The 16995-nt window shown below is 53.1% G+C and overlaps 1 protein-coding gene and 1 long non-coding RNA gene across 5 annotated transcripts in view; one reads left to right on the forward strand and one right to left on the reverse strand.

The window, feature by feature from the left end:
• The window catches only part of LOC122386881 (glutamate-gated chloride channel-like), a 98089-nt gene that overhangs the window by 49794 nt on the left and 31300 nt on the right, over positions 1–16995 (reverse strand). The gene's annotated exons all lie outside the window — the stretch shown is intronic.
• On the forward strand, positions 7506–9585 carry LOC122386882. Its single transcript, XR_006257443.1, has 2 exons — positions 7506–7946; positions 8130–9585. It is a non-coding gene; the product is annotated as an uncharacterized LOC122386882 (long non-coding RNA).

Here is a 16995-nt window from a genome sequence, read left to right on the forward strand (position 1 = left end):
CAATGCTAAGCCGTAAGTAACTACTACAAAGAAAGAACGCCACACAATAACCTTGCATTACATCTCCTGTATGATGGCCGGCCATCTTTGTGGCGAATTCCCTCCGCTCGGGACGGTCGTCCGATACTCATCACCGGCCATACACTCGCGAAACAGGGGCAATCAGCGTCGGCCGACGGCCGTGAGCTCCACTCTGCCCGTACCGCTCACATTGTTCCGACAGTACGGTAACATAGCTACCCGGCAACGCTAGTGGTCTGGAGTTAGCGGGCTGCCATCAGAGAGGAGCGGCGGTCGCCACGGCAGCCGGCCGGACAACGCGTCCGTCCCTGCGGCCCGCCTCTCCCGGCAGCGTGGGAGGGAGAGCAGAGAGCGGGGGGTGGACAGAGAACGGGAGACGGACGGATGGGGAGAGAATCACCTGGAGACGACCGTCAGGTGGCCGCCTGCCAGGGGCGGATCCAGGAAAACTCCAAGGGGAGGGTCATGAATCGAAGTGGTGCCCCCACCTATACCCAAAATTAAAAACTCATCGGATTTCGGCCACTTCATTTTGGTGGTGCCCTATTTTCAGTTTTTTGTTTTGTTTTTTTATATTATTTATTTTGTGTGTGTTGCCCCTGGCGGGCCTGTGGTGCCCCTGCTAGGCCGCAGGTGCCCCTGACAGGTTTGTGGTGCCCCTGGAAGGACTGTGGTGTCCCTGACAGGACTGTGGTGCCCCTGGGCCCTGACAAGCCTGAGGTGCCCCTGCCAGGCCCGTGGTGCCCCCGACAGGCCCGTGGTACCCTTGCTAGGCCTGTGGTGCCCCTGCTAGGCCACTGCTGCCCCTGGGCCCTGACAGGATAGTGGTGCCCCTGACACGCCTGAAGTGCCCCCACAGGCCCTTCGTGCCCAGCCAGGGGCGGATCCAAGGGGGGGGGGGTCACATGGGTCATGGCCCCCCCCTTGAGGCCCGGGGGCCCAAAGACCTGCCAGGGGCACCACCGGCCTATCAGGGGTATCACAGTCCTGACAGGGGCACCACAGGACCGCCAGGGGCACCACAGGCCTAGCAGGGACACCACGGGCCTGGTGCCCCTGGGCCCTGACAGGACTGTAACGCCCCTGACAAGCCTGAAGTGTCCCTGGTAGGCACGTGGTGCCCCTGACAGGCCTGAGGCGCCCCTGCAAGGGCGGTGGTGCCCCTGGCAGGCCTGTGGTGTCCATGGCAGGCCTGTGGTGCCCTTGCTAGGCCTCTGGTGTCCCTGACAGGCTTGTAATGCCCCTGGAAGGACTGTGGTGCCCCTGGGCCCTGACAAGCCTGAGGTGCCCCTGACAGGCCAGTGGTGCCCTTGCTAGGCCTGTGGTGCCCCTGGCAGGCCTCTGGTGCCCCTGACAGGCTTGCGGTGCCCTTGGAAGGACTGTGGTGTCCCTGGGCCCTGACAAGCCTGAGGTGCCCCTGACAGGCCCGTGGTGCCCTTGTTAGGCCTGTGGTGCCCCTGGCAGGCCTCTGGTGCCCTTGCTAGGCCGCTGATGCCCCTGGCAGGCCTCTGGTGCCCTTGCTAGGCCGCTGGTACCCCTGCGCCCGGAGAGGACTGGTGCCCCTGAAAAGTCTGAAGTGCCCCTCGGCAGGCCCGTGGTGCCCCTGACAGGCCCAAGGTGCCCCTGCGAGGCCGGTGGTGCCCCTGGCAGACCTCTGGTGCCCCTGGCAGGTCTGTGGTGCCCCTGGCAGGTCTGTGGCGCCCCTGGCAGACCTGTGTTGACTGGTGCCCCTGCTAGGTCGCTGGTGCCCCTCACAGACCTGTGGTGCCCCTGGGCCTTGACAAGCCTGAGATGCCTGGCTATGACAGGCTCGTGGTGCCCCTGATAGACCAGTGGTGCCCTTGCTAGGCCTGTAGTGCCCCTGGCAGGCCTCTGGTGCCCCTGCTACCCCTGCGCCCGGAGAGGACTATGGTGCCCCTGAAAAGCCTGAAGTGCCTCTCGACAGGCCCGTGGTGCCCCTGGCCCCTGACAGGCCCAAGTTACCCCTGCGAGGTCGGTGGTGCTCCTGGCAGACCTCTGGTGCCCCTTGCAGGTCTGTGGTGCCCCTGGCAGGCCTGTGTTGACTGGTGCCCCTGCTAGGCCGCTGGTGCCCCTCACAGGCCTGCGGTGCCCCTGGAAGGACTGTGGTGCCCCTGCCCCTAGGGGTGCTCATGGGCCCAACAGGTCCGTTGTGCCCCTGACAGGCCTGTCGTGTATACTTGCTAGACCTGTGGTGCCCCTACTTCCTTGTAGGCCTGTGGTGCCCCTGGCGGGCCTGTGGCGCCCCTACAAGGCCGTAGGTGCCCCTGAAAGGTTTGTGGTGTCCCTGGAAGGACTTTGGTGCCCCTGACAAGCCTGAAGTGTCAAGGACAGACCCTTTAGACGCCAGGGTCAAGTTCGTCGGACTGACAACGATTTGCTTACCTGATAACGTTCCTGGTAAGTACTCACTACTCAGCGTCCACAACATATATACACATAGCATCTATGCACATAGCACATTCATATATATGTACTTGCTTACAATTGGTAAATGTGGTTGTGGCTAAGAGTTAAGATACTGACTAAAAATAAAAAATAAAAGAAAAAAAAACTGAAAATGGGGGCACCACCAAAATGAAGTGGACGAAATCCGTTGAGTTTTTAATTTTGGGTATAGGTAGGGGCACCACTTCGATTCATGACCCTCCCCTTGGAGTTTTACTGGATCCGCCCCTGCGTGCCCCTGACAGGCCCAAGGTGCCCCTGCGAGATCGGTGGTGCCCCTGGCAGGCCTGTGAAAGATTGTGGTGCCCCTGGGTCCTGACAAGCCTGAGGTGTCCCTGCCAGGCATTTGGTGCCCCCGACAGGCCCGTGGTGCCCTTGCTAGGCCTGTGGTGCCCCTGGCGGGCCTGTGGTGTCCCTGGCGGGCCTGTGGTGCCCCTGCTAAGCAACTGCTGCCCCTGGGCCCTGACAGGACTGTGGTGCCCTTGGCAAGCCTGAAGTGCACCCACAGGCCCGTGGTGCCCCTGACAGGCCCAAGGTGCCCCTGCGAGACCGGTGGTGCCCCTGGCAGGCCTCTGGTGCCCCTGGCAGGTCTGTGGTGGCTCTGGCAGACCTGTGGTGCTTTTGCTAGGCCGATGGTGCTCCTGACAGGCCTGTGGTGCCCCTGACAGGTCCATGGTGCCCCTGCTAGGCCTGTGGTGCCCCTGGCGGGCCTGTGGTGCCCCTGGCGGGCCTGTGGTGCCCCCGAGCCCCAAGGAGGGGGTCATGACCCATGTGACCCCCCCTTGGATCCGCCCCTGCCGCCTGCCAGCCCGCCGGCCGGGCGAGCTCTCTCAGGCAGAGCTCACGCGCCGCCCGCCGGGCGAGCTCTCTCAATCAGAGCTCACGCGCTGCTCGGCGGTTCGGCCCACGGACGGCTCCGTATATATGCGGCATTGTGCTGTCGGCTCGACGAGAAGTCCAGTGACCAGAACGGAACTAATTCCGCCGTATATCTGGCCGAATCCGGCGGGCTCATTTCCCCGGCACCTCATCAGCGGCCGTCGGGCGCTGAGCGGAGTCGTTTGTCATCGGGCGACACACACGCGTCCATACCGCTATCTGCTCCACGACAGAAATCAATTAAAGCCAAACATAACAATGTGATAAATCTTAGAGCGGCGGATGGCAGCCGATAATCAGAAGGAGCGCGGCATATCTAGGTATTGGTCTTATAGGGTAAAGGAATGGTAGAAAAATTACGTTCGGCTTCCTATGAATTGATGGGCTTAGCTCGTACGTAATATCAGTACATAAGCACCGCCCTGCTCTTCGCATTCCAGTTCTTCACAAACTTAGAGCTGGACAAGCACCTAAGCACAGAACATTCTCGCATCACATGAAGCACAGATAATGCTAGAGAAACGCCTACCAAGTAATAGAATGTATCATGTCCTAAGGGAAAACCAACGGTCTATATCCGATTTCTACTTGCTACGCTTCCGACTCAGTCTGGTCAGAAAGATGCACACTTTTCAGTTCACATTTCAGTGAACTCAACGGTCTGAATTGAGCACACCCAGCTCCAGACAATGGAAAACAGCGGTGCTCGGCGCTGCTATGTAGCGTATAACACGAGAGTGCTGCAATGCGCTGAGAAATGAACACGGCCACTAGCAACATGAAACAGGCATGTTGATCGTGAAACGTCAGCGCAATCTCAGCACACGACTCTGCCTTGTCTTGTAAGCTGAAAACTGAGCCGTAAGGAAGCGTGATGCACGGGTCACTGGGCCAGCACTCACTTCAAGGGGTCGGCCACTTTGCACAAAGAGGAACAATGGAGCCGGGTGCGACTGCTCAAGAGGATACGGTGTGAATATTTCCGGATATAGTTTTGAAGAGCTCTTCTTCTTTGTCCAATCAGAAAGCCTCATCCTTAATTCCGTCTCCTCATAATTCTTCCTGCATCACGCCTCCTTGCGCTTCTTCCACTAATATCCCATTTACCTTCCCCCGTCGGATCTATTTTTCTCCTTTAACTTCGTCCGACAGATACCGAGACACATTACACAATACACAATTACATATGCCTTCTTACAGCGGACTCCATCTGGTCAGACTCAATAGACCTGACCCTTCCGTGACGCCCACTCTAAACAATACTCAGCTACAATCCCTTACATCAGTTTGTAAAATCCCTACCATTAGACCTTCCTATCCCGTTCTGCAGAGCTAGAGCCTCCATCCAGCCAGTCGGCCCTACTCTCCCTACAATTCCTATCCTCCCTGCGTCAGTCTCCGACTCTGGCCGTCGTTTCGGAGCCCGAAATCGATGCGACGTGTCTCCGGCGGCCGGAAGACCTCGGCGCTTAATGATGCTGTGATTGTTGCCGGCCTAATTTCGGCCACGCCGGAATACCGCCGGAGCTGTGCAGGGCTGCGGCGGGTAGCAAACACGACCAATGTTACCCGGAAAACGGCGTATGCCACCGAGGGTGCCCCGCCGCGGGGAGGGGGTAGCCACGCCTCCGCCACGCGCCGCCGCTGGCAACATGCCCCGTATTCGTCCGCGGCGCTCTTCTTTGGCCATTTTGAGCTGTGATGTACGACCGTCACTTAAGTGATGGAATCTGGGCTTGAATTGAGACGTTAGCATTTAAAAAGCTTACCCCGTCCGCCTTTGGAGAGCAGGCATTTAGAACCGCCCGCAGTGTGGTTAATCGTGTGGAAGAAGATCTTTTCAAAAGGAATATCACAAGGGATAAAGCGTTTGAAAATATGTGAAAATAGAAAAGCAAGCCGGATCGTTTTCCTATCAATCCATTGTAGGGGTATTACAAGGACATGTGTCAACAAAATTCAACAGCATTGGTGGACGGGCAACATCCCACACAAAAATAAGCTTCCTTCTCACAAGTATTCATGAGTCGTAAAATGTCTCAGCAGTAAATAAAGTGACGAGAGCCGCGCAATATATGCCGTAACAGCCAGATAGGAATGACTAACATAGCGCCGCCGCCGGCCAATGCCGATGCCCAGCACTCCCTTGAGGGAAGCGCTCCCTGGAAACTATCTCCTGTCGAAACTATCTCCTGACGACCCGATACACGGCGGGACACCGCCGGCGGTCGAGCGGCACCGGTCCGCCAAACGCTGCGCGATCTGCCGCCGCATGGGTCGCCATGTAAATCCGGTCACCAGCCGCCGTCATACAGCCCGCTCGGAACGGCCGCTCGGCCGCTGGCGGGCGGCCGCCGCTTTCTGGGCCGGCCCTATAACGCTCGGCTGCCGAAGGCAAACGGCCGACCCGGACGGCCATGTGCCCCTGTCCGAATGTATCTCCATACACAATGCCGGCGCTGACGGCGGTTTAGTGTTGCGTTTGGTTTTATCGCGGCCGGGCGGCCGGCTCAGCTGCCGTACCGCGGCCCCGTCCGAGCTGGGGAAGCCGACGCGGCGCGGTGGCGCGGTAGGTGGTGCGGTCTGGGGTTTGTGGCACAGACACGCCGTCTGAGCAGCGACGTTCCACGACCAGCGACCCGACCATGTCATTCGTATCCATGAATTCAAGCCGAGCGGTAAGGCCGTCGCCAACCGTTTGATAAGAATGCAAAACAGCTCAGCTTTGCAGAAACCTTCAACGAAGAACAAATCATTTTGCGGTTGGCTGAACGCTTTTCCGCCATAGCCGGAACTGTTCTGTACTGCGAATAGAATTCTCATCAAAGGACTTTTTGTCAACTTCTCCAAAGTCGCCTGCCTTCGAGTGGCAACCGCTGAGAAAATCAGAGCGCGAGACAGACTGCTGTGCCTCTATGCTCGATGTCAGACCAGCGACGCTATGCCGGTCGGCATTCAGTACAGAGGCGCACTTGTCAGGACAGCTGCCCCAATAGCCGGGGCCATTGGTATTCGCTACACACCTCCGCACGGGCCGGCGATTAGGCAGATCCCGCACCATCAGCGCACGAGCCCGGCCGGGGAGACAGAGGGGCCGACAGCACTGCCCACCGGCAGGAGAACGAGATGGATGGATTTCGCATCTTTTGGGTATTATTTACACCTTCATTCAACAAATTTATAAGTTCATTATTTATATTTGATCGCAAGACAGTCATTAAATTAAAAGAGCAAGATATTTAACAAACTAAAAATAGCGGCCTAGCAATGGCACTTAGAAAAGATTACTCTAGCGCTTTAATTACATAGCATCTTTAGGCGGAATATTTATTACGGATTTATTCATAACTATGGTCACTATTCTGTAAAAGACTAGAAACGAATCTCTGCTGAAGTTATCACACTTGGGCTCAAACTAAATTTAGCTTTTATTAGCAAAGTTATATGTTGCAGACATCTTCTCTAAAATACGTCCAAGGTCTTCAAGAACTTGGGTAGCATCAACGGCGCAACTAGTAAGTCAATATCAGAGCCGACGATGAGCCACGGCGCGGTGGTGACGGTTCAATAATATTGAATCAAGGAAAATATTCAACGTCACATGTAGGTCGTTCGTTGGAAGAAATGTGAGAAATGACGTCAGTCCATCAAACGAGCACGGCTGTTCACCTGGAAATGAGTGGAATGCAAACGACAGTAATGGATTCCGTCAGGACCGGCACAGGATGAACAGGTGGAAGGATGCCTTCAGTTAAATATTAGAGTTAGCTACACTTCGATAAATACGCCCGGTTATATATGACAAGATATAACCGGTTTTTCCGCGACACTACGAGCGTCTTCTCTGGGGCGGCCCCGGAGCCGGGCCGGCCTCGGCGAGCAGCGTTCGGCGGCAGGCGGGCGGCCGCCTGCGCCCCCGGGCGGCAAGGCCGCTAAGGCGGCGGCCTCCTCTGATTGGTGGAGCGACTCGTGTCACGTGACGGTGACGGCGCGGGGTTTGAGTGCATTTGCGCGGTCACTCTGTTCCAAGCCGCCCGGTCTGACGCAAGTCAGCAGTGTTCTCGCTCTGAAATGTTTTTGCGTTTACTGCGGTCGTGTTCAGTGGAAACTGGAAGACATCAAGGGGAGTATAAGTTCGGTTTTATATCGTTGTTATATTGATTGACGAGGATGTTTTTCCTTTCGGGTTTTTTATGTTTATTTTTACTGGTTTGTTGTTTGTTAGTTGTTTGTTTTTATTTTCGGCATGAGGTTTGGTTATTTTTGTGCTTACCTATGTTATGCTATCGAGGTAAGAAAGGGGTCGATGAGCAATGGGTCGGCAAATGCCTGGTATTATAGGTTCTTTGAAGGTTGGATAAAAGAATGAAACATGGACTGCTAATTTGCTTGGTGGTGTTTTTCGGATTTTGGGAGATTGGGTGTAGGTTCTTGCTATGTGTAACATAGCTAAAACTGTTTTTTTTTTCTTCTTCCCTGAAACGGAACGCCGGACTTTGCCATCCTACACTCAGTGTGAGTGAAATCAGCTCATGCTTCTCGGTGTAGCAGCTCAGAGTGCACGGCCTGGCCGGCGTGGGGTTTTTTGGTGGCCACGTGGTGTTGGCCGGTGGTTGGAGTTGGCAGAATTGCCGTTTTGTGGTGCCTGGTGTTGGTTGAACTGTGGTTCCCATACAGGTGAACGGTTACTGGCGTAAGGTGTGCCAGGTGGGTGTACCCCGTGGAGGTTACCCAGGTGGGCCAGGTGGGCTTGGCCGGCGTAGGGTTTGGTGGCCACGTGGTGTTGGCCGGTGGTTGTGCAGAGAGTTGGTAGAATTGCCGTTTGGTGGTGCCTGGTATTGGTTGAACTGTGGTTCCCATACAGGTGAACGGTTACTGGCGTAAGGTGTGCCAGGTGGGCGTACCCCGTGGAGAATGAGCTGCTGGTGATGTTGGCTCTGTCCGAGCGGGGTTTTCATTAGTGGGTTAGGGATTGTGATAATAAGGGTACCAACTACCAGGTGAGACTTGAGAGGGTAAATGGAGTTCATGCTAATGATACCCAATGCAATGGTATTGGTCTAAAATGGTATTGTTACCTGGTTAGGTTGGAGTGAAAGGTAAAGTGGGTGATATAGGTACGGAGGTGCAGAGGTGATAGTGGAAACCACTTGTGTGGTAAGTCTCGGGAGTCGGGACTAGGATATTTTAGATTAGATGGGAAATTATGTTAGGTAGTTTGGATGCACTGGCGATAATATAGTATAAGTTACAGGATAGTACCCAAAGGAAGTTTTCACCCTCATATTTAAAGACTGCATTAGGTATGCCATTTTCTATAACGATGCAGTTTTATGGTAGCCCGTGATTGTTTTGGTCTCACTCTACATTGAGGTGCGAGTTAACTGTTTTCAGTTTTTTTATGGTAGTGGCGTTTGTGAATCGTTTTTTTTTTTTTTTTTTTTTTGCCAGAGTAAGGTGCCTTTTTGTCGTGGTCAATAAATAGAGCATTGCCTAGGCATGCATAAGCGACATCAATCATCATGGTAATGTTGGTATGCAATATGCATATCCTGCCGATGTGTCATCGCGCGCATTGTCACATAAATGGCTCCAGTATGTATAATCCCTCCTGATACCCTCCTTTGATACGAGCTTTCGGCTAAAAATGGTTATGTGACACAATCCGTTTTTTTTTTTCCATGGCTTGGTGGGTGGTTGGCATCCGACTCTGAACGGCGACGGATCGGCACACTCGGCGGGGCCGGCCCGCTGGGCCAGAGTCTTCTTTGGCCGCTGGAGGATTTCTTCACAGCTCCCGCGTCAGCTGAGGGAGTTCCGACCCCTCCCAGCTCATCTAGCTCCAGTGGTGCTGCCCGTGCTGCCTAGCAGGTCTTACGGGACATCGTCAGGTATAGGCCAAGGTGGCCGGGGTTTTGAAAGGTACGTTGTTCCATGTATGCCGGGCCCGGTACATATCTGTTAATGGAGGTTCTAGGGGGACCCGATAAGGTAGATAGTGAACGCTTGGGCATGGGCGATATCGGCATTTTTGTGGGGATATTTGGTTCCACCAATAGGGACATGAGGGGCAATGCTGGTGGAAAGTAAGATAGTAATAAAATTCTGATAAAATCGTTACGAGGCCTGAAGGTATTAAAAAAAAAAATGAAATCTAGTCAACTCTAAGTTCAACGTGTTTTCAATCTTGGTTTGCTGCTGCTGCTGAGGCTTGTTAAATCGTCTATAACTATATTCAAAGCAGTCTGTTTCTTTGATTTTTTTTTTCTACTTGTCGCTATAGGATATGGGATGACCTTTCTCCTGCAATCAGCAAATGAACAATACAGGTCAGGTGCTATCAATAATAGGTAAAAAGGATTTAGTCAGTATAGGGGAGAGTGGTGCAGGAGGCCCCCCCTTAAGCTCAGTCGCTATTCTTAGACAACTGATAATATTTAAGAGCTAACGTGTGCATGCGCTGTGAGCATGCATCATTTTCCCATACATATTTGCATTCAAAATGAATCTAGGGGGTACACAAACCGTAAACTTTAACATTTTGGAAAAAGTTGCAAAAGGGCCTCTTACACTATGGGTATGGTAAGACGCCCCCCCCCCTCGGGCGTTTTACAAGTCAAGTCGACTTGTAAAAGACGCTTTGCGAACACAGCTGCAAGGCCTTTTATTTCGAAAAGCTAAGCAAATACGGTGTTATCGAAACCAATAACACTTCCAAAGCGCTCGAACAATGCGAAAACTAGCACAACCAAACGCTGATGACCAACGAAAATTGTACCTATTACCTCTAAGAAAGGAAACAGAAAAAAGAAACAAAAACAAACTCCTTGAAAAAAGAATGCCACGCCTGCCGCAGGTGCAGGCGTTTTAGCATCGTGGGCGTTTTTTTATCGGGGGGGGGGGCGTTTTATCATCCTCGAAGGGGGGGCCTCTTAAAAAAATGCAGTGTTTTAACGTCACAATATTTATGGTTTATGAGGCATTTGCAGCGCACCAGAACATGGTCTATTCTGAAGCTAACATGTGACAATTTCGATGAGATAAGATTGCATTTGATAGCCATTGTTTTTTCAGATATATAAGGGTGATAAAGATGCATATATCTAGCAAGTAAAGGGGCAAAAACAGAAACAGGCTTACCAAAAGTCGCTGCGACGCACCTGATACCTCAGGTTTCGTGAGTTGTTGTTTCAAGAGGGCTTCTGCTTTACAAGAACATTAAAAAATAAATAACATTATTGGTTTGGTAAAAAAAGCGATGGGGCCTCTTACCGACCCTGGGCGTCTTACACGGATCTCCCCTACGTTGTTAGGACTGGGGTACCCCTCGGTGTCCCTAATTGTATTTTGGCTGGGGTGTCTGAGGAAAATTCCTGGGGGCCCGGGAACGATTTTCAAGTTGGGGGGGGAGGCGAGCCTAAAATACCTGACTTGATGCATATGAAACAGTGGCGTAGCTAGGGGTCTAAGGGAACACGCACTCCCCCCCCCCCCAATCGGGTTTACAGGGACCCTCGGGTCCGGGGGGCCCTGCGGCACCATTTGATCTGAGGCTTAACGATGGCCATATTTCGACTCGGGAGGGCCCCATTCGGCTCGTTAGAGCACCGCATGGGCCCTAAATTGCCACACTAAGATCTCCTTAAGGCCCCACTCCGGCCTCTGAGTCATGGTCCCACAATTATTTTTCTGAGGGCCCAATAACGGCAACTGTGGGGGCCCTCATCGGCGCTTATGGGGACCCACACCGGTGTCTCTGAGGGTTTTCACGCCTCCAACTCTGAGTGCCTACACCAGTGCCTATTAAAACCCTATATCGGCGGCTCTGAGAGTGAGGACTCGAATCCCTACCAAACACCTGCGCAGTGCGCATCTAGGGACCACCCACTAGTGACTTCTGAGGGCCCCACACCGGTGACAGGGGCCTCTTGCCGGTCACTGAGAACCCCCTGCCGGCTTGTAGAGGGTTCGCGTCAGCAGCTCAGGCCCCACACCAGTCTGTAACTGCTCCACACCAGCGTCTATGAGGGCCCACAGCAACGCCTGTAGGACCCTCACCGGCGCCTCTGAGAGAGTCACACTGGTGCCTCTGAGCGCCCACACCGGCACCTGCATGACAGTCCCACACCGGTGCCTCTACGGGCCCCTTACCGGCGGCTCTAAGGGCCCTACGCCGGTGATTCTGAGGATGCTACCGATAACCGGAGGCGCCATACAGGCCCAAGGTGTCGCTGAGCTTTAATCCCTACCGGCCTTCCGTGGGCGCCACGTCAGTGCACTCATTGCCCCACACCCCTCCCTCACACCCGGAGCGGGTAAACTGTGTTATACCTATAGCAACGATTTTACCACCGTTGTACGTTATGTATTTCTCAGGGTTGGCTCAAAATGGTCCAGTATATGTATGTAAAAGCTGACCTGCCAAACTACCAATCAATCAGGCCCAAACCAGTGGGATGACAATAGCAGATATCAAATCGATACTGTATCGGCAGAAACCATTCAGATGGCAAGGAAAGGCCGTGTCCTGATAAGATATATAAAGGAAACAAGAAGGAAAGAAGTCCGGAAAAGGGAGGAAAGGTCCTTTCTCTCTGCCTCAATGTTGAGGGGGCGACGCCCCCACGGCTCAAGTTGGGGGGGGGGGGCAAGCACCCCCGCTGCCCCCCCCCTGTTCCCGGGTCTATGAAAATTTCTCACCAAAAAGGGATAGTGTGGGGTGGAAAATTGATGGTCAAATAAGGCCTAAAAAGAGTGAAAAAGGATGCGCGGCAAAATTTCATAAAAGGCTGGTATAATGTGGGAAGTAAAATGGCTATCCATCCATGCGAATGCTTTTTCTGGGTAAAAATGGGAGTGGAAAATGGGCTATTAAAAATTGGAGGCGAGTGAACAGTGATTTTCATTTGGGTGACGTTTCCCATGCCTTAATCAACAAATTTTTGGGTACTGGTACCCCTCGCCAGCATCAGGGTTGACGTCACTCACTCAGTACTGACTGAGTGTTGAGCTGTCCGGATGGTCGCAGCTCGGTTGTGGCCGCCTTGGCCGTGTTTTTTGGCGATCTAGTGCAACCGTCGCAGAGCAAAGGGAGTATGAAATTCAGTTTTTTTTGGGGGGGGTTCTTTCGCTAAGAAGTATTTTTCAATAATTAATGTGTGTTCTGTATGCAATATTGCTTTTGCAAGGACGTTGATTGTTTTTTATACTTTGATGGCTGATAAAGTTCGTATGCAATTTGTTAATAATGGAGGGGTTGGTGGGATGCCTAACTGGTCCGGGTGTATGGTTAGTAAGAGGTGGAAAGTGGGCTAGTTGCGGAGTTATTTGGAGTGGTTTATGGCTGGGTATGGTTTATTTCCAGTTAAAATATTAATTTGTTTTGGGAGGGGTAGGTTAAAAAAAAAAAAACTCATCGGTTACAACTCATCATTTACAAACAAGGGGTCTTATTGTTTTCTTCTCTTAGATCGCTGGACTTAGCCGTTCCACACTCTGTATGGGTGAATTCAGCTCATTTTTTCACGGGATAGCGGCTCCAAGTGCAGAACCTGGCCGGGTTACGTGTTGGGTGGCCACTGATGTGGGCCAGTGCGGTTCACCAATGATGTGGTGATGGTGTTGTGAGCGGTGGTTGAATTTGTAGAGTTGTCCGGTTATGCCTGGCTATGGTTGAACCTTGGTTCCCATGCAGGTAAACGGCTACTGGCATAAGGTTTGCCATGGTGAGCGCACCCCGTGAATGGCGGGCTCAGCTATAGTGGCGTGGCGCTGTCGGAGCGATGAGTTTTAATAGTAGTTTATGGCGCTTCACTGGTCAACGTCAATTGCGCTTAGGTTATTTGGGTAAATGGGGGTTAGGTATAAAAAATGTAGGTATATGAAATAAAAAAAAAACCAAAAGAATTGTAAAGTAAAAATAAAAACAAACAAACAATATAAAAAACAATTTATTGATGGCGCTTCACTGGTCAACACCAAATGTTGCCCAGGATATTTAAGTAACTGGGGGGTTTACGTATTGCTCCGGTAGGTAGGTACTTGATCACTTTAGATGGAATTTGTTATACCTTTTTGCTTTTGCTTAGAACGCTGGACATTGGCATTCTACACTCCGTTTGAGTGGATTCAGCTCATTCTTCCAAGGGGTAGCAGCTCCAAGCGCGCGACCTGGCCGGCTTAGGTGTTGAGTGGCCACTGAGGTGGGCCGGTGTTAACCGGTGGTGTTGGTGTTGAGGGTTGGGAGTTGAGTTTGTAGAGTTGTCGTTGGTTATGCCTGGCTATGGTGGAAACGTGGTTCCCATACAGGACAACTGATACTGGCGTAGGGGTTGGCGTAGTGAGCGTACCCCTTGGGAGGTGAGCTGTTTTTGTGATGTATGGCCTTTTTCCAAGCGTTATATATTTTTTATTAATTTATTCGGAGGCGCGCTGTCAGGGGTCGCGCGCGGTTGCTGCTCGCGCTGTCGGCGTCACCGGGGGTCATTGAGTGGTTGGAATTTTAATTTTACCATACGATGTTACGAGTAATTTCTAACATTTTTATGATAGCAACCTGGTGTGTGTACTCAGGTTATGTACTCTTGTCACTCAGGACCTGCCTATGATTGGTTGGTGGGTGAGTTACTGTACCTTCTATGGGTGACATTGAGGCAGCTCGGCGTTTGGAGGCAGTAAACACCTCCAAAACGTGTCGAGCTAGGAAGCTACGGCAATTTTTACCCATATTGGCCTGTTTACAGCGTAGGGGCTGTCTGTATGCCGTTCTTTTGGTCCCTGATCAATCCGGAGCTTAGCGGGAAGGCAAGCTTGTTGCCCGTGGCGGGGGGATGCGGATACTATCAGATTTCAACAGCGTGTATTTTGGTATTCAGGTCGGGTAATTGCCCTAAACATTTGGAGAATCTTGGGATGCCCAATTCTACAAGTCCCGGGTGAAGCTCGCTAGTCTGCCCGGGGGCTAGTCTGCCTAGCTATCCCCTTCTACAACGACCCCGAGGCAGCTCGCTAGTCTGCCCGGGGATATCCTCTCCTACAACGGCCTCGGGGCAGCTCGTTAGTCTGCCCGGGGGCGCCCCTTCTACAACGGCCTCGGGGCAGCTCGCTAGTCTGCCCGGGGGTGTCCCCTTCTACAAAGGCATCGGAGCAGCTCGCTAGTCTGCCCGGGGGTGTCCCCTTCTACAACGACCCCGGGGCAGCTCGCTAGTCTGCCCGGGGGTGTCCCCTTCTACGACCCCGGGACAGCTCGCTAGTCTGCCTGGGGGTGTCCTTCACAACGGCATCGGGGCAGCTCGCTAGTCTGCCCGGGGTGCCCCCTTCTACAACAGCCTCTGGGCAGCTCGATAGTCTGCCCGCGGGCGTCCCCTCCTACAACAGCCTCTGGAGTAGCTCGCTAGTCGCAAGTCTGCCCGTGGTAGTCCCCTCTTCAACGGCCTCTGGGCAGCTCTCTAGTTTGCCGGGGATGTGTTTTTCTGCAACAGCCTCTGGGCAGTTCGCTAGTCTACCCGGGGGTGCCCCCTTCTACAACAGCCTCTGGGCAGCTCGATAGTCTGCCCGCGGGCGTCCCCTCCTACAACAGCCTCGGGTGTAGCTCGCTAGTCGCAAGTCTGCCCGTGGTAGTCCCCTTCTTCAACGGCCTCTGGGCAGCTCTCTAGTTTGCCGGGGATGTGTTTTTCTACAACGGCCTCGGGGCGGCTTGCTCGTCTGCTCGTTGGTGGCTGCCGCCAGGACGCCGGTAGCGCAGGCGTCATTCCGGCGGCTTTGAATGTGGATGCCGGCGGGCGTTGAGAGCTCTCCCCTTTTGCTGGTCGGCTATCTATGACCTGATTACCTATAGTTTCGTGGTCACTGTTTTAACCTTTGCAAAGTTTTAGGTAACATTCATGGTCGTTATCATTGCCACGCATATCACAGGGATTAAGGTACACGTAACGGTAGCTGTGGCCTCTGTTGTCAGTTGCCTAACAACCATTGGGTTACCATGCTTTTTTGGGGGGACGGCGCTAAAATAATAACAATAATAACAATAATAATGACAATAATAACAATAATAATGACAATAATAATAACAATAATAACAATAATAACAATAATAATTAACATCAGCAATAATAAAAGAAAAAAGCAGCTCGCTAGTCTGCCCGGGGAAGCCGTTTCTCACGGCCCCTGGTGCTGCTCGGGATGCTCCCTTCTTCCACCTTCTACAACGGCCGCGGGGCGGCTCGCTAGTCTACCCGTAGGTGGCTGCCGCTAGGAGCCCGGTAGCGCGGGTGTCCTTACGGCGGCTTAGAGCGCTGATTCCTGGAGCGGGCCGAGAGCCCTCCCCTTTTTTGCTGGGCGGCTGTCAACGACCTTCGTTGATACTGTTCTATAACCCCTTCCAAAGTTCTGGGAAAATTCATGGTCGCGCTGATAGGCATGTGCATTGTGCATAGGTTCAAGGTCAAGGAAAATACAGCTTCTGTTGTCAGATGCCTCAGAACTCATGGATGGTTGTTTTTTCGGCGGGTATATCGAGGGCCTTTAGTTGGTGGAGGCTATAATCGCAGTATTGGCTAATGCTACTGGTTGTTAGTCCTGCTGCAAGGGCTTCGGTATAAATGCCGTAATATTGTTCTTCATTGGTGACCGCTGTATCGCTCACATTCATGTTGGCAGGTTTTAGGGGATCGTGGCGTTTCTGGTAAGCTTCGGGCCAGGTTGAGGAAATAATTACCTACCTTCAACCAAGCACGTATTTGAGGGGTTCCGCCACTGGTCTCGACACTGGCGGCGACTATAGGTCTTTTTGTGTTAATTTGTATCCCCCATTCGGTCTGCTGGTCTCGGGAAGGGGGTGTTTTATTTTGGCGCATTGGTGTCTGGGTGGATGTATTGAATGGGTGGGGACACCATTGCGCCGCGCGGGGGGAGGGGTGGCGGCCCGTTGGCAGGGCAGTCTTGGTTGAGACATGTATACTTGCTAGTATGTTTGTGTCGTGTTCATTTGGGCTGAATATACCAATAGCCCCTTTTTGTACAGCTACAGTGTTTTCCTGGAGGGACTTGGTTGGGAGGTTTGCGCTGAGATTGGTAACGAATAGCATAGCTAATTGTTTCTATGTTTGCTGGCAGCTCGAAGGGGAAGCGGAAAATACGCCCGGTTATATATGACAAGATATAACCGGTTTTTCCGCGACACTACGAGCGTCTTCTCTGGGGCGGCCCCGGAGCCGGGCCGGCCTCGGCGAGCAGCGTTCGGCGGCAGGCGGGCGGCCGCCTGCGCCCCCGGGCGGCAAGGCCGCTAAGGCGGCGGCCTCCTCTGATTGGTGGAGCGACTCGTGTCACGTGACGGTGACGGCGCGGGGTTTGAGTGCATTTGCGCGGTCACTCTGTTCCAAGCCGCCCGGTCTGACGCAAGTCAGCAGTGTTCTCGCTCTGAAATGTTTTTGCGTTTCCCACCCACCCACCACCATTTTTGGGGCTTTTTTTTTTTTACACGCACCACACTCTTAAATAAAGATGGGTTTTTCCACAAAATGTGGTTTTTTCCCCAACTAGGTCCCCCGGTTTTTTTCTAGTTAGGACTTTTTCCGGGGGAGGACACACACGACAGGGTTTCTAGTTTGGGTGGGGACACCATTGCGCCGC

This window comes from Amphibalanus amphitrite, unplaced genomic scaffold (genome assembly GCF_019059575.1).
Source record: "Amphibalanus amphitrite isolate SeventyFive unplaced genomic scaffold, NRLGWU_Aamphi_draft 000265F_arrow, whole genome shotgun sequence".
Lineage (NCBI taxonomy): Eukaryota > Metazoa > Arthropoda > Thecostraca > Balanomorpha > Balanidae > Amphibalanus > Amphibalanus amphitrite.